This window comes from Pteropus alecto, unplaced genomic scaffold, assembly GCF_000325575.1.
Source record: "Pteropus alecto unplaced genomic scaffold, ASM32557v1 scaffold95, whole genome shotgun sequence".
Classification (NCBI taxonomy): domain Eukaryota; kingdom Metazoa; phylum Chordata; class Mammalia; order Chiroptera; family Pteropodidae; genus Pteropus; species Pteropus alecto.
In genome coordinates this window covers 14,287,283-14,314,433 of record NW_006441071.1, presented here as the reverse complement: position 1 = coordinate 14,314,433, position 27,151 = coordinate 14,287,283, and the positions used below count along the sequence as shown (strand labels likewise).

Below are 27,151 nucleotides of genomic sequence, written 5' to 3'. Positions count from 1 at the left end.
AGAGAGAAAGACATGGGCAAAAGCCTCACAGTAGAGAGAGGCTGATAAGGCAAGAAACTGAAAGAAAGCCCATGGCAGGTACAGGGACAGGGTGAAGATTGGGGTACAGATGAGGCTGGACAGGTGGACAGTGGCTGTATATTACAGGCCTTTCTGGGGAAGAGCAAAAGGAAGCCTCTACAAGTCTGACCTGGATAGGATGACAGGATCAACAGGATCAACTGGGCATTTTTAGAAGATCACTCTAGTCACAGTGTAGAGAAACACTGGTGGCAAGAGTGGCTGCCAGTAGTCCATTTATAGAAGGCCATTGCGGGAGGTCTCATGAGAAATAACAGCCACTTAGAGTGGATACAGAGAGACTCAAGTTAGGTAGGAAAACAGATAGGATTTAGCAATGGGTCGGATATAAGGACTGAAGTTCAGAAAGCATGGAGGGATGACTCTTGTACCTTATGCATCCTGTTTTAACTCTTTGGTCCTTTGCTTTATCATTGACTATTGTATATAGTTTTTAGGCACTTACTGTTTTTTTTCCATCATGCTCCTGCTTCATCCTGAAGGAAAAATTATCCATTATTTCAAAACTAACAGTGCACAGAGTCCCTCAGCATTATTTCACCAGTTCCCCCTAATCTATTTTTTTATATGTAACATTCCCAAATGATTTGTTTAGTATAATTTCTTAATATAATTTCTTTCATTGAAATGAGAAACCTGATATTTTGATATGGCGATAGAAGATTTTTAGTTACAAATGGTCAAAAGCAACACTTAAACCAACTTTAACACAATAGAGAATTTATTATAAAAACACAAGAGTATCTCATGAAATCAAATGCAGAAATGCAACTAAGACTTAGAAATGGGCTAGAATTCCTCAGGAATCTCTCTATATATTCTGTCTGTTCTTCTCTGTAATAGCTTCAGTCTTTTATCTTGGATATCTAGCTTTTCTCAGTCTTCAACCCACAAAACAGCTCCATAACAGTGCCTGTATTTATATGCTGTGGATTTAGCCCTAGAGACTGACCCTCAGTCCCTCAGGGTCTCGATTACAAATCTCAAAGATGGGAATTTGGCCCAGCTCTGGTCAGGTGTTCCACGCTGTTCGGTTAACTATGGCTGGGGTGGGCGTGGGAATTCGGGGAAGAAATAGCCAACATCAATTCTGAGTTCCCAGAGGGAGAATTGCTATGGTCTTGGCAGACACTCCCTATGGAGGAGAAACACAATAGATTCTTTGCTTCAGTAAACATGTGTTAAGCACCAACTAAATTTGCGGATATAAAAATAAGTGCAGCAAATTCTACCTTCAAGGAGTGTAACCCCCGCCACTGTCTGTGAGCACCCTGGCCTCTATTTATGTATTCACTTATCTATAGCATATACCTAAAAACTCATGATATGCTACGTAGAACCAACATGTAAGATATTCATAATGTGGAGTCAACATTTATCTTTCCTCTTGGGCAATATCAAAATACTGACAAACAAAAAGGTAAAGAGTCAAAGTTTTATTTCCAGTTGCTGTCACATGCTAACAAAATGAGCAGGATAAAATAAAAACTAATAATGCAGATTACTGATATTTCTATTTACCATCATTCATCCATCTTCAAGGTAACAAATATCTATCCATATGTTCATCAGTAGAAAAAATGTAAATTAAACACCTACAACATGTGAATCAAACAGCAAGGTAGACCCAGACCACAAGAGTAGAGAGCATGTCAGATTCTGAGTGAGAGACCTAGATTCTAGTTATGCAAGCTATGTAACCTCAGGGGATCATGGACTTCTCTGAATCTCACCTATAAGTGACATACCTTACTAAACATCATATATATCATCGTATACTGTACATACGTCAATGTCAGTATGGGGAAGTAGGAATTAAAAGAAATAAAGAGTATGAAGATAGACAGTAAAACACTTAGAAGGCAGTGCAAATAGAAGTATTGGTTACAAGCAAAAGTAAGTGGGAACCCACAAGAACTTCTGGGAGGCTGAGAGACTGAGCTGACAAGAGACTAGGGTGTGTGTAGATGGTGTGGTAAGAGATAAGGCTGAGAGCTCAGACAGGAGCCTCTGCTGAGGATTTATATGCAGGAAGTGGAGGAGTGAGGAACAAAAGAAATAGATGAAAACGAGCCAGACAACATAGATTCTTCCCAGACCTACCGCTTGATTACCAGATAACTAATCTATAGGCTGTAAACTTTCAATCTTCTCCAATGTGTGAATCTCACTTTGCAGATTAAGCTGGGCTTCATCTCTCCTTTTCAAACAAAGCAGAAAAAAACTACCTAGTTATGTAGAAACGTTCACCCACAAAAAGAAAGTTATTATTTCTTTCTGCTTCTTTATCTAGCAATTTCCTTTCCATCTTATTACGTCTCAAAACTTCCTTTTATGTTTCTTTCTTATGATAGGTTTAAATACAGATTAGCTGCCTCTCTAGAAAGCTTTCATCTTCTCTTCAGTTTCTTGTATTTTTTTTCCTCTACCACATTTTATTTTTGCATTTTCAGATTTCACTAAATCTCTATTCATTTGTATGAGCATTGTTGTCCATTTAAAATGTTATAGGCATTTTAGTCTTATATAAGCTATAGGCATTTTAGATAGATAGTATTATTTTTGAGTTTCCCATTGCTGTCTCAATATGATCCAAAATGCAGAACAGGTGATATTAAGCTACTTTTAATTTAATTTAACAGGCAATTAAAACATCCTGGAGAATAAAAATAAACACTTTTTCCTTTCAGAATTCATTCCCCTTTTATTTCAAACAGACATTCTCATTGGTGATGATATTGACCCAAGGGGGCGAAAACTGCTTCTTATGGGGCAAAAAAAAAAATCTTAGATATGACAGTTGTTTATGACCTTCCAAACCTCAACCCTATCTGACTAAATAGACATACGGCATACCTGTGGTATTAAAATTTCATGGTGGGAGAAAGCAATTATGGGAAAAAATATCTAAAAAGGCAGCTTAGTGAGGAAATAATAAAAAGAATAATAAAAGTTGAGATAAATGATTTAGAACTAACCTATACTTACATAGTACAGTAGTTTATAAAAGAGTTAAGTACAGTCTTTCATTTGATCTCCACAAAAACCAGGTGAATTGGGTACTATTAACCTCTTTTCCAGAGATGTAAATAGATGATCAGAGAGTTCTTAATTGTGTGACTTGGATGGCAACACCACCCCTCCCATCCCCCAGCCAACCTATGACAGTACATACAGCACATACATTCCTTTGAAGCAGAGTTTCTCAACCTCAGCACTACCAATGACTGGGGCAGGTTAATTCTTTGTTGTGGGGGTCTGCTATCTGCATTGTAGGATGTTGAGCAGCACCCCTGGTCCCTACCCACTAGATGACAGTAGTGCCTCTCCCCAGCTGTGAAACTAAAATTGTCTTCAGATACTGTCAAATGTTCCCTGGGGAATGGGGTGGAGTAAATCATCCCAGATAGAGAATCACTGATTTAAAGCCTGCCACCTACTGTTTCTAAATTCATATAGAGTGTCATAATAGCTAACAGTTATTGAACATTTACTATATACCAGGCACTTTCTATGTACTGACTCATTTTAACCTCTCAGCAACCCTATTGGGTAAATACTAGCATCATGTCCATCTAACAAATAAGGAAGCATAGTCTGGAAGGATTTCAGTCAGTAAAATGTAAAGCTACGATATATAGATACTGGTGTTACATTTATATCACAAAGAAGTACTTGGACTATTGACCTAAATATAACTATTTGGTCCATACAAAACAATCATGATTATGATTATTATGCAGATTTTGAATTTAAACCTAAGTCTGAGCACCATGCTATACTGTCTGTTTCAGAACCAAAATGCCCTCAGTTATTCTCTTTAAATTTACCTTACTGCCCCTCTATTATCCCATCTTACATACAGATGTCAGTTTCTTGTAGGTGCTTTTTTTAAATCTATTGATTCATTTACTCTTAATATGCTCAAAATGAAATTCTAGTAAAAAAAAAATCCAATATAGAGATGCATATGTTAATAAATGAATTTTTAAAATTATAACTAATGGTCAATATGATCCTACTGTTGTAAAAGTTTATATGTATTGAGTTTTCTTTAAAACCCCCCTCAATTGGCATGTTGCAGGAGTCCATTATGTTAACAATGGGTTTCATAATTAATGAATAAATACAATGAAATCTGTTAAGTATCTTAAGAAGAATAAGGAAAACAAATGACATGAAAATTCACAGGAGAGACGCTAGGCCGAGTTGGTGAGAGAGACTGCCTAGTTGTTCACTAAACAATTTCCCTTTTTTCTCCTGGGTACACAAAGTTAAACATTTCCCAGCATGCCTTGCATGTAGGGGTGGGGATATGATTGATTTACATCCAAGGGAAGGTGAGCAGAAGGCAGAAAACAACTTCTAGACCTGACCCATAAAACCCACTGGCTGAAGGGGGAGGATTCTGAGGACCTGGAGGTAGGTAGAGCCACAAGATGGAATAAGCCTGAGTCCTTGAACCACTGCCTGAGAGAAAAAACTTCTTGACTGGGAACACCGCATTGGACTGTTTATGAGCAAAACAACAACAACAACAAAGTGTTATGTAAACTCTCTGGAATTAGGGAACTGTTTGTAATGCGTTAGCTATCCTGACTAATACAACTTGAAACCTTCCAAGTGCTCAAACCAACCATGACACTGGAAGCTTTTTCAGATAAGCTGCTTCATAAAATCCCTAATATGATCATCAATCTCTTTTGACCCTGGAGGCAATAGTAGCACCATTATTAGGAAAGAGTTAGGTATGTGAATAAAACACCTAAGATCACATTTGAACTAAGACATGTGGAATAAGAAAATTCCCTTGAACCAAATGTTCTTCAAAAGGCCTGTCTTCATTTTCATGTACTTTTAAATAATGCAAAGGACATGCTTGTTTTCATCATGGGCAGGAGATAAACATTAGCATCTGGAAATATGGCAAGAACAAAAATTAGTCTGAAAGAATTTGACAGTGGTTGCCCAGAAGAACCAGGATTTTAATCTTAGATGCTACCTCATTCCCAATTAAAGTTTATTGAGCACTTACTATGTGAGTCGCTATGCTCATTACTGGTGATATAAAGATAAAGGAGGCAGCTACTGTACTCAGAAAATATACTGTTTGGGAGACAAGTGCATACACAATCAATTCCATAGTGTAAAATAGATAGTTCTAGTCTACTCAAATAGGGCATAGTGGGAACACTGAAGAGCAAATGTGGACCTCTACCTGGGATGATTTCACACAGAGAGTGATGCTTAAGAGTTTCAAGTCCACCCTTGATGTGGCAACTTCTTTGATTTTTTTCCAGTTATACATAAATTAACATCGTTGAGTGAACACTAGCTAATTATCTAGACATAAAAATACAAAAAAAAAAAAGGAAACCCCCTTATCATCAAGAATTTGAGCACATATACCTATTTATATGTATTCGTAGCCAATATCTGCTGTTATATAAATATTTGAAAAATATAAAAATGATACAATATTAAATTTAAAAATAAATATAAATTTACTATATTTCCCCTGTAGTCAACAAATGACTTGGGGGACATACTTTGAAATTATGCAAATCTCTTTGTTCTCAAACCTTTACATTTCACATTTATTATCTGAAATTCTCCTTTAAAGAAGAGCTGTCATTGCATATACAGTCCATTCTCATCATTCACAGATTATGTATTTAAGAATTTGCCTACTTGGTAAAATTTATTTGTAACCCCAAAGTCAACACTCATGGCACTTTCTTGATCATTCCTGGACATGTACGGCCATGAAAATTTTGAGCCACCCAAAGCGCACATTCTTAGTTGAGGTCAAACAAGGTGGTGCTCTGCCCTATTACTGCTCTCATACCATAAACAAGGATCCTCTTTTCATCTATTTAGTGCCACATTTTTCATATTTTTGTGCTTTTTGTTCATTGTTTCACTGTTTAAAATGTCCCCCAAGCATTGCTGTCCAGTGTTCCTAAGCACGAGCAGGCTGTGATGTGCCTTATGGAGAAAACACATGCGTTAGACAGACTTCATTCAGGTGTGAGTTACAGTGCTGTTGGCTGGGAGTTCAATGTTAATGAATCAATAGACTATATTTAAAAAGGTGACTTTAAGTAGAAATACAAATTAAACCAAATTATGTATTGATCAACTGGTGAAAAGGTTTTGACCATAGGCTTACAGGAACCTAATCCATGTTTTCTTTAGGAACAATGGATCAGTGTTAGCTAATTCAGTGTTCACTCCCTGAGACTTTATAGAACATAACTACTGCGAATAACAAGAATTGACTGTATTGATTTTACTAGTTACTTCTTTATATCACTATGAATTCATGGATATTTATATTATTTAATGGGTTACAATCTAATGCTATCATTATCTTTTTTTTTTTTTTTTTCCACTCAAATTGTTCCATCTTTGGCCACCGGGACAGTAACTTTATTGTGGAAAAGTCTGGTGGCCATCATCTTGACCAGGTGATCAAGACTGACATCACCAGTAATAATACATATTGATATCCTGAATGCTGTGATCCAAAGTACTGAGAAAGACGAAGATCATTCCGTGCTGCTCTCGATGACTTCAGTCCAATCGTGGGAAGATTCCAGACAGGCTGAATTGAGTGACATGCAGCAAACTAACTGATCAATATTGTTCTTTGAGGGGGTGGGGGATATTAAGGTCATAAGGAAGGACTTAGGAACTACTGCAGATTACAGGAGACCACAGAGAAATAACAACTAAATGCAGTGTGAAATCCTGAATTGAATCTTGGGAACAACAGCAGCAGCAAAAAGACATTAGTTGGATACTTCAGACTGAGGTTCAAGTGGAGTCTTTAGTTTAGTTCATGGTATTACAGCAATGTCAATATTCTGGTTATGATAATTATACTGTGACATGCAAGATACTAAATTGGGGTGCGCTGGGACAGGGACATATAGAAACTCTCTGGAATATTCTTGCAATTTTTCTGTACCTCTAAAAGTAATTCAAAACCTTGACCATTTAGATGATATTTGCATACCCCCAGTTGCAGAAGTTGTGGGAGAGTAGGGGGCCACTCCATTTCAGAAGCTATGGATATGAGGAAATGTTCAATTTTCCAGATAGTTTTTCTAAATCCAAAAACCTTTGGGGAATAGTGGGAAAAAAAAAAAATGCCTTCTACTTTAAGACGCTATAGAAGATTTGGTTGTTCCTGGGCAGGAGACTTCACTTCCAGCTGTTGAACTTGGGCAAGCCAGAAACTCAGTTTCCTCATCCATTCATAAAATGAAGGGGCTAAAGTGAATAATTTTATCTTATATCGCATATCTGTTATAGCCTAAAATCTTATTATTCTAAATTAACTGTGTTATTCAGCATTTGAAATCAGGTACTGCAAGAATACCTTATTTTTTCTGCTTTCTTAGTAATAAGCAGTTGTGCTGGTATGTCACAGGAAATCCAGGAACCAAATGACAACAGTTCAAAGAAATTCTGCAGCAGTGCCCCCTGAAGCTCATTTATAAAATATACTTTACATGTTCACAAATAAGTAAATATATCTGAAGAATCGAGAATTATTCAGCCCTTTAAAATATATAAATCACTGAACCACCATGTGGAAAAGCAGATTATAAATGTACACATGTATAATAATTTCAGATAACATTTTCCCATACAAATATTTTTAGATGGAGATGAGGTTGAATTTCTAATTACACTATGGTAGAGTATTATTTAATAAGACATAAATCAGTAATGGAAGAAAATGCACATTGTATACTGATAAAATATAACAGAACAAACAATAAAATGTTTATATACATTTAATCTACTCAATCATTAGGGAAATCATAACTTTGTCGTATGTTGTTAAGTCAACTAAGAACTTCAACTCCTGCCCATTTCATGATTAGTACCATGGGGAACTATTAGGAGAGTACAATGAGAAAGCAAGCAAATGGATTTAGTATTTATGAGTGTAATGGTTATTCAGAAGGAGTTAGTGGAGGAAGAAGTTGAATGTGAATCCTTTATGGGTTAATGAAAGAATTTTGCCTCCTCCCTTTCTTACCTGACAAATTCATCAGTTCATTTAGAACAGTAAAGTAGGAATGAGAAACAAGGAAAATGATAAGACTAGAGTTCAGTTTATGGCATTTCCTATGTGTAATAATTCTTCAACCCATTTTATGGAAGGCAAAAAAGGCACTCTGTTAGGAAACTTAAATTTATATATTTCGAACCATTATTAATACATATTAAATTATTTTTTCAAAGATAATTCAGGTTTTTAAAAATTGATCCTCAAATCACTAAATTAAACTTAAATAATTAAATCTAAAATTAATAGAGCAGAACAGTGACCAGAATAGCATAGTGTTAATAATATGAGCTCTGATCTGCTTGAGTTTTCATCCTTACTTATCTTGGTCAAGTAATTTTATTCTCTAGGCTCTATTTCCTCATTTTTACATGATAATAATATGTCATACTTCATAGGGTTATAATGAAGATTAAATGAAATAATATACATAAAATGTCTGGCATAGATCTAGTACAGAGTAAGCACTCTATAAATATGAGCTATTATTATAATGTAAATTTTTAACAGAAATGTATGCAGGTATAAGTGTAATTAATATATGAGTGAAGAGAAAAAAGAAATACAGTAAAATACTAACGGTGGCTTTGCTGCATGGTAGGATTATGGGTGATTATGTTTTTCTCTATTAGTGTTATTTTGCCAAACTTCCTACGATGGACAAGTAATTCTTTTATAATCAAGAAATATATGTTATTTTAAAAAACAAGGTGAACAAGAACTGTGAATTCACACCTACATTCTTTTATGTCCTTCTTTCTTTTCAATAATACATTATCTAGTCATTTCTGACCCAGGGAAAGAAAGTTGGATATAGACAGCTCACTTTCACTTGATTGAAGTTAGGCTGGGTTTGCAAGGAGTCTTCAAGGACAGGAATGAAAAATGAGAAAACCATTGGGGGAGGGTGGAGAGCAAAGGAGGGAGATCTTCAGGTAGCCGCAGAACTTGAAGAAATAGAGACAGAAGAGGAAGAACAAAGAGAGGGGCTCTGCCAAAACTCTCACAGAAGAGAGAGAGTGTCAACAGAGCATGAGAAATAAGAAAAGACCAGGTATTTAGTGTGGGGCATTTTGTGCACAAACCACCCATAGGAATGTTTTTAAACATCTATTGTATATTTAAAAAAGAAAATACAATTAGAGTTTACTGTGGTGAAAGAAGCTTGCCGTGCCTCTGAGTAACCATTCTTAATGGCTCTTTTCTAGTCATGTTCTCAGGTTAATGATTATTTTCATTTCATTTTGAAATCCTGTGAAGTGACTTCTGACAGTGATAAGGATCCAAACAACCAACAGATTAGACAAGGAACTTTCTATTCATGTTTCCTACTCCTAATTAAACAACGAGTTTATTCTTTATGACTACTATTCCAGGTGTTAACCATCCAATTGCAAAACTAACCCCTGATGGAAGCAACTGTCAATGACCTCACATAACCCCTAAGGTAAACTGGGAGCAAACTCCAGTGCCCTTCTCTCTTGGGTTATGAACTTCCTTTAACAAAACATGATGCTAGTGACCTACCACTCATCACTGGGGTGTATTTTCCATCAGGGCTAAGATATTTGAATTCACCCAGCCACTCATACTACTACTCAATCTTTGCCAGGGGCCAATTTGCCACAGCTGACCGTGGTGAAAGGTACAGTCTGTGGCCACAGGAGAAAATCAAGTTGACAGTGTAACTAGGAATTAAATCCATGACTTGGTTTCATTGACACTTATGAACTAGATGGCTGCCTATCCAGTTAGGAAAGGGTGAGATAGTTGCAAAGGATGATCTGGTAGGCTATGAATAGAACCAAAAATAATTTAATTCCACTGACTTCTATTTTTATGAATGGCTAAACGCTATTTACTGGTAAATTACTAAGTGAATTATTAAGGGTTACTAAATGTGTTATTAATAAACTAAACATAGTATATTGCCAGAGTTTACTAAGGATTAATCTATATTCTCCTAAGATGGCTCAGTGCCAGGCAATGCTTGCCAGTGCTCAAAAGCTCCCACTGGGCATGCTCCACATAAAAACAGAATTCCTGCAAGTTTTCAGAAAGGACAAATAGGGAGGAGCCTCACCAGTGTTGATTTGAGCTGGTCAGGTTTTTAGTTACTGTTAATTTCCTTTTTAATTATAAATTGCTCTTAGTTTAGCATCTTCATTATAAATTTAGTTTGCTGTGGCTTATTCAGTTATAAAACAACTACTGTTTGAGCAGGTTTTTTTAGTCCAGGCCCTATGCTAAGATCTTTACATGCTCATTTAACGCTCTTAACACCCCTTTGAGGCAGGTAATATTATCGTCCTCATTTTACAGATGAGAAAACCAAGGCACAGAGAGGCTAGATAGCTTGCCTGAGATCACACAGCTATAAACTGCTGAATCAGAATTTGAACTCAAGGATCTTCATTCTAGATTGGGGGTTGGCAAACTTTTTCTGTGAAAGGTCAAATGGTAGATATTTTAGGTTTTATAGGCCATTTCGTCTCTACTCAATTTTGCTATTGTAGCCTGAAAGCAGCCCTAGACCCTAAGTAAACAAATGAGCACAGCTGTGTTCTGACAAAACTTTATTTATAAAAAAAGACAGCATGCAGGTCTTGGCATGTAGGTCATAGTTTGCTGACCTTTGCTTTTAGAGCCCTCTCTCTTAACCCCTATGCCATAACATTTGCCTGCTTAGCTTCCAACAAAGCGCATATGCAGATTAGAACACTAAAATATTCTGATAGTTATAATGAAAATACAAAGGCATTGCAATTCTAGTATTAACCAGCCATGCCCTTATTGATAAAGATGTAAAATATATGTTTATACTGCATATTTATTGGTGATGTGAAGAAATTTTGCTTCTTCTTTTAAAAGTGCAACACATGATCAAGATGAGCATAATAAGATCATCTGATTATTTAAGTTTGTATTGCAATGTTCTAGAGTATAAAATCTAGAGATAAGGTTATCATTTTATTTTTATTTTTTGGTTGTTTGTTTGTTTTTAGGTGAGGCAACCCTTGGTTGACCTCACAGATTGCAAGGACCTTGTCAGTTTATAATCCTTTATTTATGTTTTTTTAATTTTATTTACGCCTACAGCACCTGGTCTTCCTAGGTGGTTTCCCATCCAAATACTAACCAGGCCTGACTCTGCTTAGCTTCCGAGATCAGACAGGATCAGGCTTGTTCAGAGTGGCATGGCCATAGACTGATTTTTAAAGTAAGCATACAATCCACATATTTTTGGTCCCATTTCTTTATATAATCTAGTTGGAACACATGATGTAGGGAGGCCAAGGGATCTTTTCAGCAACCTCAGATAGCTACAATCCAAAAATGTTTGAGAGTCAGCACCTTAAATGTCTGAGCTAGGGAAGCTTCTGAACCCTAAATGGCATCAATAAGGGGTGAAAGCATTTTATTACATTCGATAACAGTCTAACACAATGGCTCCCACTATAGACTAAATTGTGCCCCTACTCCCACACACACACACAAAATTCATACGTTGAAGCCTAGACCCTCAATGTGACTATTTGGAGATAGGGCCTTTAAGAAGGTAATTAAAGTTAAATGAGGGCAAAAGGGCGGGGCCTTAATCTGATGGCCTAATGTTCTCATAAGAGGAAGAAGAGTCACTGGAGCTCTCCCTCTGCACTTACACAGAGAAAAGGCCATGTGAGGACGCAGTGAGGACAAGCCAGGAAGAGGGCTCTCATCAGACATCAACACTGCTGGCACCTTGATCAAAAACTTCCAGCCTGCAGAGCTGTGAGAAAATAAATATATGTTGCTTAAGCCACTTAATTTGCTGTATTTTGTTATGGCAGCAGGAACAGACTAATATAGTCTCTAACTTTTAAACTGAAAAAATTATATGAACTTCCACAAAATATTAATTAGTTATATATTCACTCTCTGTTGACTGAGATTATATATAAATACACAAATAATTGGTTATAATGACTTCAGTAATGCCTATCTATTACTAATCATAACAGTATATAAATATCTTTGGGGAAAACAGTTGTATGTATATTTGGGAGATTACTTTATTCAGTCTACAGATGCTTGGTACTAATACATTTTCACAGTTAATTCACTTACAATAGTAACTCTACTGATCCCCTGGCATCCTTGGTCCTCTGGGAAGAAAACATCTATTCTCAGTCCCTTTTAAGTCTAGCTAAATTTGCATGGCACACACAGAATGAAATGTGTCAGTTAGGTAATAAAATGATCTAATACCATGGATCCCTAGAGCCAGGACAGATTTTAGGCCAGGGAAGAGTCATGGCAACAATGGGATTGAAAACTCATCTGCTGCTACATAACTATCACATATTAGTCTTATCTGCCTGAAATTAGAAGCTCATTGGGAAGAAACACCAACTTCAGCTTAAACCTCTTTCTATATCCCTTGAGGCACTTATCATCATAAGAGCTTAATTAATATTATTAAACAGAAATGAGTTCTAGACCAGGGGTTCACAAACATGCTCATCATCAGTATTACCTGAGGAGTTTTTAGAACTATAGGTACCCAATCCCACTCTAAGCATCTCTGAGGGGTGGGAATCTGAAGACCTGCAATTTTACTATGCACTCCCTGGCAATTTTGATGCACCTATTTTGACATCATTTATCAGATTTGCATTTGACAGTTGCATTAGAGATGAATACAACCAATGGCCTCAATTAATGGCCACCCCACATCCTTCCCCTTTGCCCTATAACTCTGTAGAACCCTGCCACCCTGAGCTTGCTCAGGGGACTTGCTTTGGCCAACATAATGTTAGCAAAGGTGGTGCAAGCAGAGACTTAGAAAAGCATTTGTTTGCCTGCTTCCATTTCCTCTGCTTCAGTCTTTGTCACTGCAATGAGAATATCCCAGGATAGACTACTGGAACAATATGAGAGGCACATTTAATAAAGCTGAGTCATCCCAGCCAAGGCTAGACTAGACTAGCCACGCCCCCAGGTTACCCACTTCCGCAGATACATAAGCAAACCCACCTAAGATCAATTAAGACCAGCCCAGATCATTGGAATCACCCATGAACTGTAGATTTGGGAAAATAATAAATTGCTATTATTTTAAGGACTGGGGTGGTGTGTTCTAGAGCTCTAATACAACAATCATGGGGTAACCAAGGAGACAGAGTATCTAAACTAAAGGCTGTTTATTGATAGTGTCAGAAAGTTTTGTAGACTTTTTCAATTTATATTCTGTAGGATGGTGTTGAAAAGAAGAAAGGGGATTTTCCAAGGTCAGGTGTCTGGGAAATGCTCAGTTAAAGTTTAGTTTAACTTCTTTCTTTGCTGCAGAATTTCAAAGCCTTTGATATGAGTCATATAAATCTTCCAAAGTAAGAGCTTATAAGCAATCTTTCCCTGCCTTATTTGACCACAGAACCTTCTCTATCCCCCACTCGCACGCTGAGCATTACATAAAATGAACATCTCATAGAACACACATTGGACATTATTTTAGATGAATTGGTCTTCATCCTGCTTCGGTGTTGTTCCAGAGGGTACAACTGCAGTTAAGGCATGTCAGTTATATGAAGAGGGATTGGGACTAAATCAATTCAAGCAAGGGCTTGTCAACTATGAGAGTTATTAAAAGATGGACTTGCCTGCCTTGTGAAGCAGTGGCTCAAAACTTTAAGATGAAAAGCATATAAAGAGAAATGAATATAAAGTTTAGAGAATTTTTGTGATTACTTGTTACCATCACTGAGATTCTTATTCAATAACATGACGAAGAATTCACATTACTCCTTTTAGTTAAGAATAATGTGATGGTTAATTTTCTGTGTCGACTTGGTGAGGTTATGGTACCCAGTTGTTTGGTCAAACAGTAGCCTAGATGTTGCTGCGAAGGTATTTTGTAGATGTGATTAACATTTATAATTTGCAGACTTTAAATAAAGCAGATTATTCTCCATATTGTGGGTAGTATCATACAATCAGCTGAGGGCCTTAATTGCAAATCGAAGTTTCCCACAAAAGAGGAATTCTGCTTCATAGAAACCCTGCGTGAGCTTCCAGCCTGTTGGCCTATGTTGCAGATTTTGTACTTGCCATCCCCCATACTCATATGAAACGATTCCTAAAATAAGTCCCCCACCCCTCTTTCTTTGAAGAACCCTGAATAAAAATAGATACAAGTAGATGTAAAGTACAAATAGATATCAAACATCATTTCTATTTTATCCAATCCTAGATTTAAAATATTACCTAAAAATTCTACTTTGCCTGCTCCCTAATATATCCCTTGGGCAAATCAAAGTGTAGTTTCCCAGATTTCTCCTTTGGTTCCTCTAAGGACTCTTTTGGGCACTCAACTGAGAACCAGAACTTATCATTTCATTTTAGTGATAGGCAAGAGGTGAGATTTCTAATATTCCCTTTTTAAGAAGTGCAGATTTTATGAGTCACTTTGGGTGGAATAGTAATTCTACTGCTACATAACGTTTGTGAGAAACTGACAGACCCTTATGAACCACAGTGCCCCAACTTGGCAGGGCCTCAGCACCTATTTATGGCCTGAAACACAAGTGAAGAGGTCACAGAAGGTGCTTCTCTTTTCTGGAATCGAGTCAGATAGATGATAATGCTCCAGGTCAGAGTTAACACAAAGTCTGATAAACTGCGTCATGTTCTCTGAAAGCCTTCCTGGGAGCCCAACTGAATTACTATACATTCTGGGATGATATCCAATACTTAGTCATATAGAAAAAAAAAAAAAAAAGAACTGGAGAAGATCAATAAGAAAGAGGACTTTAGGAGAAATTAGTAAGGAAAAGACCAAGTGTAAGTCCATTGACTGCGGGAATACGAGCTGGAAAAACCGCCCTGCTGGGTTAGGTGCCCTGCTCTTATATACATCATAAGACCTCATTCCGTAGCAACAGTCATCCATAACTAGTTCCTTGAGGACAAATCCCTGTGTCAATCATTCTGTATTTCTTACACGTAGGTCAAAGCTGGTACACAGCAGGAGCTTAAAAACCTATATTCACTGAGTGAACGAGCTAGTAGAATCATAAAGCACATAACATCCATGTAGCCAGAGTATCCAGTTAGGATTATTTCTCATTCTACCATTGAATTTAGCAAGCCCAGCACCTGAGAATATTTCTTTCTAAAGTAGCCCTGATACATATGTTTGGTTTTTAAGTTCCTAAAACCTTTAGGGCTGGAGTCCTTCAATTTGCATATCTGTTTGTATTACTTTGCTAGGGTTGTCATTAACAAAGTAACACAGACTGGGTGGCTTAAACAATAGATGTATTTTCTAACAGTCCTGGAGGCCAGGAGTCTGAGATCAAGGTATTGGCAGGGTTGAGGCCTCTTTCCTTAGCTTGTAAATGGCCATCTTCTCTCTGTATCTGCACACGGTTTTCCCTCTGTGCCAGCCTATGTCCTAATCTCTTTTCATGCGGACACTAGTCATGTGAGATTAGGGCCCAGCCTGATGACCTCATTCAACTTAATTACCACTTTAAAGGCCCTATTCTCCAAATATAGTTACATCCTAAGGTACTGGGGGTTAGGACTCCAATATAGAAATTTGGAGGCGGGTGGATAAATACACACATACACTTGCACACAAACCCAAGATGTACCTAGAGTCTATGCAAATATTTTCATTGTTTTAAAGCCAAGAAGGAAAAGTCTTTACATCTATTCTATCTTAATATCTTCTCTCTTGTTGCACAGACCTCCTCATTACATGTGAAGAAAGACAAACTACCAGTTATACTCTCTGTATCTTTCCTCTAATTGATCATTAAATCATCTCAAAACTAATGAATCAATTCCTTTTTCATTTATCCCAAATTTTCATTTCCCCTTTTAGAATTCTTGAAATCTGAAAGCAATAGGAACATATGAATCTAGAAGTGGCCCACAGAGAAATCACCAGATCCTGGGCCCCTTGAGAACTAGCTAGCTCTTGTATCTGTGCCTTGCTGGCATATAACATTTACCTGGCACATAATAGGTGTCTAAAAATATGTGGTCAAAAAGATGCATGCAGAAAAAAGAACTTTCTGCTAGGTGTCTGTTTTCAAGTTCCAGTGTCACATTCGCCCCCTAAGTAATATTCCCATATGCTGACTCATGTTGAGTTCATTGTACCCTTACTCTTTAAAAAACATATTTATGTATAACCACTTATTTCCTGGAGTTTCAACAGACTTGTGTTTGTAGCCATTTAAGTTAAAATGGGAGCTACAAATCTTTAGTATTTTATTTACTCAGAAACAAAAACCAAGTGGCATCAACTTGTGAGACAGTCAGCATTGTCCATTCAGAGATAAACCCACTAATATATACCCTAGCAGCCTCTCATGGAGCCTCTTGACGTCACATGGCTGGGGTAGTATATTCAAGAGGCACACACTGTCTAGGTCAGTCTGGCCCCTGACCTTGCCTTACTCTGGCCCAAGAGGCAGCATCAAAAGGCAAGTGTGGGCACTTAGTCGCCAGGGCCTTCCTTGTCTAACACCAGCCAGGCATTCTTGTGATAGGCTAGTAATCCATCAATATGAAGACCCTATTGCGAAAACCCCCTAAAAATATAATGTCTAATATTCTTGGATCTGTGGTTGGTCATTTGACTCTGATCCTTGAATGAATGATTCTGATCTGGTTAACTTCCCATCTTCTGGCTCTGGACCCAGACTATATATACTCTCTTCCTGTTATGGTTACCTATCTGGCAGAGGGTGAGGAAATAAGTAATTACTGTAACCTTATGACTAATCAGCAAGTTTTGACTTGTTAATTCAGACAGAATGCCAAGAACACAGAACACTAAACTTGATGTCCTCCATATTGAAACTGAGGAGGCCTGATTAATAGATATGTGGGAGGGCCACAACTTAGCTTCCTGAGAAATTTCATTATCAACTGTAAAATCAAGTATAACCTAATGCTTTTGTCCTGCCCATGAACATCAATGGCCAAGACCCGGAGTACCATCTCCCAGCACTCACTAACATCGCTGGAGTTTCTCATCATTACATGGGATTAAAAGTGTGATATGCTGGACACTGAACTTGGGGTCCTGAGGACCAAAATTCAAACCTCAGCTCCATACTAGCTGTATTCTCTAGGCAAGTGACTCAGCCTGCTTTTTCAATTTATTTACAAAATTGGAATAGCAGCACCTAATACCTGAAAGCTTTGCTGTGAGGGTTCAAGAAGATAAAGAACATTCTGTCAATTAACCAACAAATATCTACTGAGGGCATACTAGTTGCCATTCTAGAGTTTGGGGATATAGCTATGATTGAGCCTAGTGGGGCTCATATTTTAATGGATGGAGAAAGACAAAAAATTAATGAGCCAATAAATGAGTAGGGTGAAAAGAGGCAAGTAATACGCCATGGGGGTAGGAGGCTCTTAGTTTAGATAGGGTGGTCAGGGAGGGCTTCTCCAATGACAGGACATATGCACAGAGCTCAGAATGAAGTAGGGGACTGAGACATCACATATCAGAAGGAAAGAACAGTCTTATCCCTCCAGAACATGTAGCAAGTGCAGAAACGCCAAGGCAGGAACATTCTTGATGTGTTGGAAGCCTGAGCTAGAGTGACAGCTGTGGAGGTGGTGAGAGAAGTCAGTAGAATCAAGATACATTTTTTAGATGGAGCCACTGGGATCTGCTAATAGATTATATATGGATATGAGATAAAGCATGAAGGACATAGCATTATTCAGTACATATTGATTTGGGGGTACTACAGAGAGGCATCCTCCTAAAGAACACAGATCTAAAAGAGTAAGATTATGCCCAGGCATAAACTGTAAAATCAGGACATAATGGCTCATAACCAAGATCTACAGTGTCACCTTAGCAAGACAGCCCAGTACTACCACCAGTGAGACCAGAACTCAAAGGTTTTAATATAGCTAAAGAAGGACTTTGTCAGCCAAATGGGGGTTTCTCTGAAGTAAAAACCTACGTAAAAAGAGAATTGTGGAGGCAGAAACTGACTGTACTCTTCCAAACACCATTGAGAGTATGGGGCACCTTAGCCAAATGATATCAATTATTACGGTCCCTTGGCAAGGCCATCTCTATTGTAGGGACTAATATAGGAAACTGCAGCCAAATGACTTCGAGTATCCTGGCAAGATAAGCCTCATTGTGGAAATAGATGCTGATTGCATGGTGAGTATGGCAGGTGTAAAAAAGGAAATCGGGCTATTGCAATCACGAGTCCAGAAATGGCTATTAACAAGAGAGAAGGCACTTAGACAAAGGGCAGACAAATCAGGAAATTGTTGTTCCTTGGCCCAGGTGAAAGAACTGTGGTCAAACTAAGTCCTCTCTTCTGTTGAGCCCCCAGTCTGTATTACTAGCTTTAAATTAAAGGGCTATAAGACTTGCCATGCATAGACATGCTTGGATAAGAAAGCATTGTGATAAACTTTTCAACTTGGGTGCTAGGAAGTGAACAACCTGATGGATGATTTTCAGTGACTGAAATATCAACACTAAATTTTGTTAGCTCTTGCATAATTCAGTTTAAAAGAAAATTGTTCTTTGAAAATAGTATCCTATGGACTGATCCTATAAAATACTTATTGTTTGTTAATGCATGAGATTTATCAGGTTTTGGGAAAACAAACCACCAATATAAATGGATATTTCACATGACTGATTGCAACCCACAGACACATCGATATTTTAAGTACATTGACAAAAATAATTCTGAAATAGAGTACACTCTTCCTTCTTAGACAGAGGGCACTGAAGCTACTTCAGCTTGTTCATAATAAATCAGACTAATTACTATGAATCACGATGCCCTCAGGAACCACGACCCCCACAGAGTGACACGTCCCCTGAACTAAATGGTCCCTCTTAAAAATAAAATGTTATAATAGTTTTTCTTTCTAATAGTCCCTATCAAGGGACTATTTCTCTTTTGGCTATTGCTGGTATACCTGACTTTAGCAGGATGCAATGGACTGAATTTTGTCCTCCTAAAATTCATACATTGAAACCCTAAGCCCCAAAGTGATGGTATTTGGAAATGGGGCTTTTGGAAGGTGATTAGGTTCACCTCTGAGGTTTTAGTGGTGAGACCCTCATGATAGCATTAGTGCCCTTACAAGAAAAGACACTAGAGAGCTTGCTCTCTCTCTTTCCTCATATGCATTCACCGAGGAAGGGTCATGTGAGAAGGTGGCAGGCTACAAGGCAGGTCGAAGTCCCTTACCAGGAACTGAATTGACCAGCGCCTTGATCTTGGTCTTCCCAGCCTTCACAGAAGGAAGTATCTGTGGTGTTTTATTATGGCAACCTGGCTAACAAGGACATAGGGTGCCCACGTTTCCATTCCTGATTCACAGCTGCTAATCTACTGTGAACTGCTTGATCAAATTTAGCTTAAAAGTTTGAATGTGATCCATGGGTGCTATTTCATTTATTTCCACTACTTGGGTGTCTTCATTATCTATTTTCAAATTCCAGGTTAAATTTTGGCATTCAGAAGCTCAGTATTTACATATGTTTTCTAGGCTTCTGATAGCTTAAAACTGTTTCGTAAAATTTAAAATACAGACCATACTTTGTTGGGTTTTTGTTGTTGTTTTTTAAGGAAAGGGCGGGGGGAATATTCAATTGTTTCTCACTTCTGAGTTAAGAGAACTCTTCAAACTCTTCAATTTCTCTTTGAGAAATCATGAGGGATTTTTAGCATTTGTTTGGTGTGAATGATTGAAAGATTTGGCAAAGATAGAGGCAAGGTGGAGATGTAAATAGAAAAATGTGTATGCTAGAATTTATTCTGTCTTTGAGGATATATTTAAGATGATATTTTTAGACATTTGAAAATTTGGGAGTAATGGGGACAAAGGAGGACTGTTGCTAAAGAAACCTCTGGAATAATAAAAGTAATTAGTAGGCAGTTCATGTCAAACATATTATTACTGTTGTTAGTTGAGAAGAATAAAGTGCAAGAGGCTATTATTCTCCCAGTAAATAATGTGACTTCTGGCCAGTTTCAGCACTTGCTCTGGGTAGGAAAGGCTAGAAGCTTGAGAGGGCCTCCTGAGCCTATTTCTTATGATTTTTAGCAGATGGCTTAACAGTGAGTGGCTATAGGGTGACGAACAGAATGGAGCCAAGGAATACTTGATAAGGAGCCTGCCTAGAAGTTGAAATCTTAAGACTACCAATTGCTAATAAGGCCCTAAACAGGGAAAAATGTGCTTTGTAAATAATGACTTGTTAGTTCATGTACATCTTACGCCATGTATATATTAAGAGGGCTCCAGGATGTAAGGAGAGGAAATGGAGCTTAGCAATAAAGCAAATAAAGAGATCATTTACTTAATTCAACCTCCGCCTTTGGAGCAGAGCCAAGCAGGTCATATGGGTAATATGTAAAATGAGTACAAATATTCTATGGGCCAGGGGCCAGAATTTTAAGAGTGGCAATTGAAAAATGGAAAATAAAAAAAGCAAAAAGAAAATAATACGATTCTCCCTCGTCTGTGTTATAAGCACAAGATCTTACGTGAAAGTGTAGCTAGGTGTCTGTTATCTCTCCCCTAGCAAATTTTATAACCTGCCCAAGCATAGTAGCTTGGATATAGTGGGGAGGTATCACATGTTTATGCAAGAAATAGCTACATTTGTAAGACAATTTACTAAGCACTTTCACCTTAATTATTACGATAGCCTCCTAAGAGATTGCATTATTCTTCCTAATTTACAGAGAGGAAGGCAAAACTCAAGAAGTTAAATTCCCATGGATTAAGTAAAAATTGACAGTAATAAAAATAGTCACGTGGATATAAAGTACAGCACGGGGAATATGGTCAATAATATTGTAATAACTGTGTTTGGTGTTGGATAGTTACTAGACTTATCAGGGTGATCACATCAGAAGGTATAGAAATATCTAATCGCCATGTTGCACATCTGAAACTAATATAATATTGTATGTCAACTGTAATTGGAAAATAAATTTTAAATAAGTAGTTAAATTCTTTACCCAAGAACAAACAGCCAAAATGGATCAAAGAAGGGTCTCTAACTCCGAACAGACACAAATCCAACGATCTTCCCGCTGAGTATATCAAGACAACATACACTGAACAGAGAGGCATGTCAACACTCCAGCCCTGGGCTTGCCCACAGCTTGGCAACACAATAAAAATCAGCTACAGAGTATCACTCCACATCAAAGCAATTCTATCTCCACATCTGCCTTCTATCTCCTAACTTATTTCAGATTCCTCAGTCCACCTAAAAGCACAGGGACATCCTTGCTTAGAAAGAGAATCTTATCATGCACCCATGAACCTGATTCACTGCAAAAACATGTATTTGCTCAAGAGTTTTATGACTATCATTCATTGCTCAGCTTCCAACTGGCTGTCTGTTGGTAGCATCTGAAATGACAGAGCTTGTTGGCAGTGAACGACAGTGTAATTTCCAGTGATGCTCAAGTTTAGGACCAGTAACCAAATGCATAACGTGAGATTGAAAACGTCATCATATCAGTTTTAAATGTTTTTCGAAGTTTAAATATTTTTCAAAGTCTGCCTGAGAATCACCACATTACTCATATAAACCATTAGTTTGAAGGGAAAATAATTTCAAAAGCTGCTTTTACTTGGAGATTTTGAACAAAAATTTTGTTTTCCAGAAGTTTCTTACTTCATTTCTTTGATCCTGTCTTCCACCTGGAGTGTTTTTCTATTCTATAACTTACCTCACTTCCACCCAAAGGTCATTAGAATTCCAGAGGTTTTTCCCTTCTTTGAGTGCTTTGGCCTTCTACTGCAAATCATTAAGGCAGACTCTTAACATGTGGTCATATGTAATTTCTTCATATGCAGATGTCTTTTATTCCTTGTCAAGATTATACCTTCCTTGAAGATAATAACTATGTACCATATACTTCATTCCATAACAAAACCCTATAGAAAAAATAAGTAACTGTACTAGATTTTTAAAACAGTGATAATTATGATATGGTGGAATTGGAGGGAACTGAGTAATAGAAGGGTTGAGAAGCCAAATGGAGTAAGACAACCCACAAGCTAGCAACAACAGGATGTTTCTACCACCCTTAGGAATAGGGAAGACAATGGGAAGAGCTGTTACCACAGCACAGAAGCCAGGGTGTTCTAGTAAGAGCTGGAACCATGGAGGAGACATAGCTACTGTCAGAGATATCAAAGGAAGTAAAAGGATTGATGAGAATGCTCTGATTTCTCTTATCAGTTCTTGCCCCCCCCCCATTTTTTTTTTACTAGTTCCTCCTTTTGGCCACACCTGTTTGGAAGCCAAAGAGTGAAAGAGCCCAAATGTATGATACAAATCAGAGAAGAAAAGCAGCAAGGGGTGAATCTGAGAACAAACAAGTAGTTTACAGAAACAGGAATCAATAAATTCTTACTGATAAGTACAGAAATCAATTAATCCATATGCAATGGTAATTATATATTATCATTTAACTTTCTTTTTAAAAATGATTAGTATAAAGGTCTGCAGGATGAGATACTGTTTAAGAAATATGTAGAATAGGCTATTGCTCTAGTAATGGTAGACCAGGAGATTTAGACCAATCCTCCAGCTAAGGCTAAGATGTATACACACACACACACACACACACACACACACACACACTCATCATGTACATGTATACTGCTTGACATACTGGAGAGCTAACAGGATAGTAAAGGGTCAGTGTTTGGGTTTTTCTTCTGGGGTAGTTTACCAATTCAGGAAGAGGCAGTCAAAATGCTAAGCAGCACTTTTGGCAGTCTTCTGGGGATAGAGTGACAAACTTGGGAAAGAGCCTCGGTCACTCTAACAGAGAGGACCAGAGGCAGCTGCTGGCTCTTATAGTAACTTCAGTTCAGCTTTGAATCATCTTCATCCCTAAATTAGATTAAGATGAGTCCAGATGCAAGCTTTGCCAGGCATGTAGTAGAACATATACATCTTCCCTGCAAAAAGAAATTATCCTAGACATCAAATTATATCTACAAATGATTTATCAATATGATTTCTGAAACACAATAAAACATTAGCAAGAAGATGAGAACAAGAAACAATAGAACCAACAGAAAATGGAAATAAACCCACAGTAGATCCAGATACTAGACTTATCAGACATGAACCTTAAAACAACTACAGTTGCTAAATGTTGATAATTATTAAAACTGGGTGATGTACTTTAGAGAATTCATACACTTTTTCTTCTTTTTTAGTATATACTATGAATTTTTCATAATAAAAAGGAAAGTCTATAAATAAATCCAAAGAGAATCTTAGTTGGCTCTTTTGTTACCACCATGTCAGGAATACAATGAATACAGTGCCAAAGGTAACACTGCATCACTCCTGTGATATTCATCAAGGTTCACATGTCATGAATAGCGATGAAATATACAAAACATAAAAACAAAACTACGCTTGCTCTTTCCAGGAAATAAAAGAACAAATTGTGAATTCAGCGCAGAATAGAAATTATTTTTAAAGGATATATCAGATTGAAAAATAACTAAGTAGAAATTCTAGAATTGAAAAATACAGTAACCAAATAAAGACCTCAATGGATCAGTTGAGAACAACTGATACACAGCTGAAGAGAGACTTAATAAACTAGAACTAGTGAATAAGGAAAAACACAGAGATTGAAGCCTAAGACAAAAAATTGGAAAATATTTTTAAAAGAGGTAAAAGAGCAGAGAAAATAGTGAAAAGATCACTTCTGGAATTCTAGAGGGAAAGGAGAGAAAAAATGAGACCAAAGCAACATTTTAAGGAATAGTGGCTGAGAATTTTCCAAAATGATGACAAAGAAATTGTGGGTTCAAGATGTCCTATGAACTCCAAGTAGGATAAATACATCCTCACCTAGGCAAAAGATAGTAAAACTGCTGAAAATAAAATACAAAGAGAAAAGTTTTAAATGCAGCTAGAATTTTTAAAAATTTGCTTTCAAAGAAGCTATGAGGTCAATAGCCATCTTCTCAAAACATAAAAATGAAAGTCAAATTGAATGATTCTTCAAAATGGTTGCCTTTTTGTGAGGAGGAAGGAAAGATCAGGAGGAGAAATGAGGACTTCTGGGTTGCTATCCATATTTTATTTCTTAACCTGGGTGTGCTTACAGAGATTTTTACTTCATGGTAAACCAACAAGCTATCTATTTAAATGTCTTGTGCACTTTTCTGCATGTAATATTTCGCACTACAAGCAGACTGATGGACATGGACAATAGACTAGTGGTTACCAGAGGAGGTGAGAGTGGGGAGGTAAATGGGGTAAAAGGGGTCAAATATGTGATGGCAGAAAGAAATCTAACTGTGGGAGATGAACACACAATGTAATATATATATGCCTTACTGTTAAATGTACAGCTGAAACTTACTGGATTTCATTAATCAATATCACTATAGTAAAAATAAAAAAAGAAAAGAAACCACAAAAAATAGATTGTGGTAGAAAAATTCTAATTATTAAATAATCATATAACAATAAGTGCCATACTGCACTAGCTCTATTTAAAAGCAAACTTTATTGTATAATAAAATTTTAGGCTACAGAAGGAAAAGCCTGAATATTTGAGGAAAAAAGTTTTATGAGTTCCAGGTATATAACTAAAATAGCCTGATCTCATCTTTCTTATTTGTGATGCTATAATGAACAAATAAATGTGCTAATCACAAATATCTATATCAATAATATGTTAAGGATGCTTCTAAAGTGTTTAGTTAAAATCTTTGAAAGACTTTTTCCTCTAAGCCCTTAACTGTACACCATCTACTGCTCTTAGCTGTCAAAATTTAAATCACAAAATTTAACAAAGGGGCAAGACTAGTCTTTTAAATTATCCCATCATTAATTGTTCAATCTTTGATGACCGACTTTTATCTATAATAAAATATTTAGGCTATCAAAATTATAGAAATAGAAATGGGTTGATGCCATTCATTCTGTGGCAAGGCTGCATCCATGCTGCTGGTCACATTCCCCAGGGTTGCCATGAAATCAAGAAGGGAAGCTAATTGCACATAGTAAGAGTTTTATTTGATGAGTACTTGACCATTACAGCAATTTCCACTTCCATAAGCATCCCAGCTGACACTTATAGAGTATCATAACTAGAAGAGTGGTGACTAATTGGAGCAATTAATTAAAAACACACAATTAGCTTCTATGACAGAGATTATTTTTTTAATTCTTATCCTCATTGCTTGAGGCCTGTGAGAATTTTACTGAGTCTTACTACACTAGGGGTTGTCTGTGCTGATCTTTAACGAGGAGAGACCAGGAAAAGAGGAGTAGGGCTCACGCTCAACCGGGTGATGGATTCTGGCCAGTTTCGGCCATGGCAAGCCAAGAACAAAGCAAAGACTAAGAGCTGAATGAGAACACTGGGTGGGGTCTAAATGAGAGTCACTGACACTGAGAGAGTTCATTCTCTTGCCAGTTCCTCTGTCTGTAAAGAAGTAAGGTAACTATTACTTGGTTTACCATGGAGAAGTGTTAATGACCGTAGAGTCAGCAGGGAAGAACACCGCCCCCTGTAGTCATGCATCACTGACACTCAGCTTGCCATTGTGGTATTTCAAGATTTGGCAGCTGATTTCTAGAATGAAGTCTGATTTTTTTTTTTTTTTTTGGTTCTACTTCTGAATAAGGAAGAGCCAGAACCTCTCTAGAAAGACATGAAGAGTTGGAAAGGGAAATATTTTCCTTCAGCCACATCCTGATCTCACAGAGAACTGACCCCACTCTCACCTGGAAACATGCAAAGAACATACCAAGAAGCCTGGGGTACAGGGTAGACGACAAAAATCCATTTTAGATGTCAAGCTGAAGCTCGCACTCAGTTATCTGGCCACAAAAGAAGCTGAAAGTGATTAAGTAAATTAAAAGTAAAGATTTTTCTTAATAAGAGCCTTCTTTGGAAAAGGTTACTAGATGATCTCATGTGTCAGTCTGCAAAGGATCTGCCTGGGTTTTCCTCTGCAACTTTTTCCTGGGCACTCTGCTAGGAAATAACATTGGACAAAGATTTGCTTCTTCCCATGATCAATCTCTGTTCCAATCAGATGGAGCTAAAATCATGGTGACAGGCTAAGTAGAGTATGCTCCAGTGAGCAAGTATTATGACTTAGGCTGCAAAGAAGCTCTTTTTCATAGCTGTTTTCATGGTCCAGAACACGTTACATCTGAAAAGAAAGATGAACTCAGTGATTCTTGGTTACCAATAAACTAGGTCTTAGTTTCACCGTTTTAGTTCAAGCCTATAACTGTAAATACTATTTTTTAAATTATATTTCCACAGACTTAAGAAGACTGAAGTGTAATGCAAAATACTGACCAGTTCTAGAAATTCCTACATTTAATAGAAACAAATAGTGAACAGCTGGAAAGCAATGCAAAACCTATCTAAAATTCTCTTAGCTAAAAATTCGAAATATGTAAAGCTTGTGATGACTATACAGAAGAGATTAAATTTACCTTTATTTTCCCACTTGGTTCAATACTTAGCTATTCTAGCAGTGACTGAATGTTTGATATATTTCTCTAACTTCAAACATTTTTGCATTTCCTTGGCCATCCCCTAGTTGAATGCACATGAATCATATCTACTTGTGTTCAGTAAATATGTACATCACATAGCTGATCAAAAATTTGTGATGCTTCAGTGATTAATGCAAAACGTCAAAATATTTTAATTGCTTTATGTACCTAAGGCTTTGCGCTCACTCTAACAAAACCAATTACGGCACTGGCATAACATTTGGCAGCACAGAATAAATAGATGCAACCTCAAATTACATTTATTATCAATCATTAAAGGTGAAGGAATTGTGTCAAAATTGTAGTAGTATAGATGGTATTCAGAGCAAGAGGTACTGATATTCTGCTTTAGATTTCATCCTTTCCACCCTACCAGAATTTTAAAAGACTGAAATCCACAA

The 27,151-nt window shown here is 37.1% G+C and overlaps 1 pseudogene; it reads right to left on the bottom strand.

Moving 5' to 3' along the window:
- Positions 1-11,257: 11,257 nt before the first annotated feature.
- Positions 11,258-11,376, bottom strand: LOC112485030 (annotated as a pseudogene).
- Between the last annotated feature and the right edge of the window lie 15,775 nt (positions 11,377-27,151).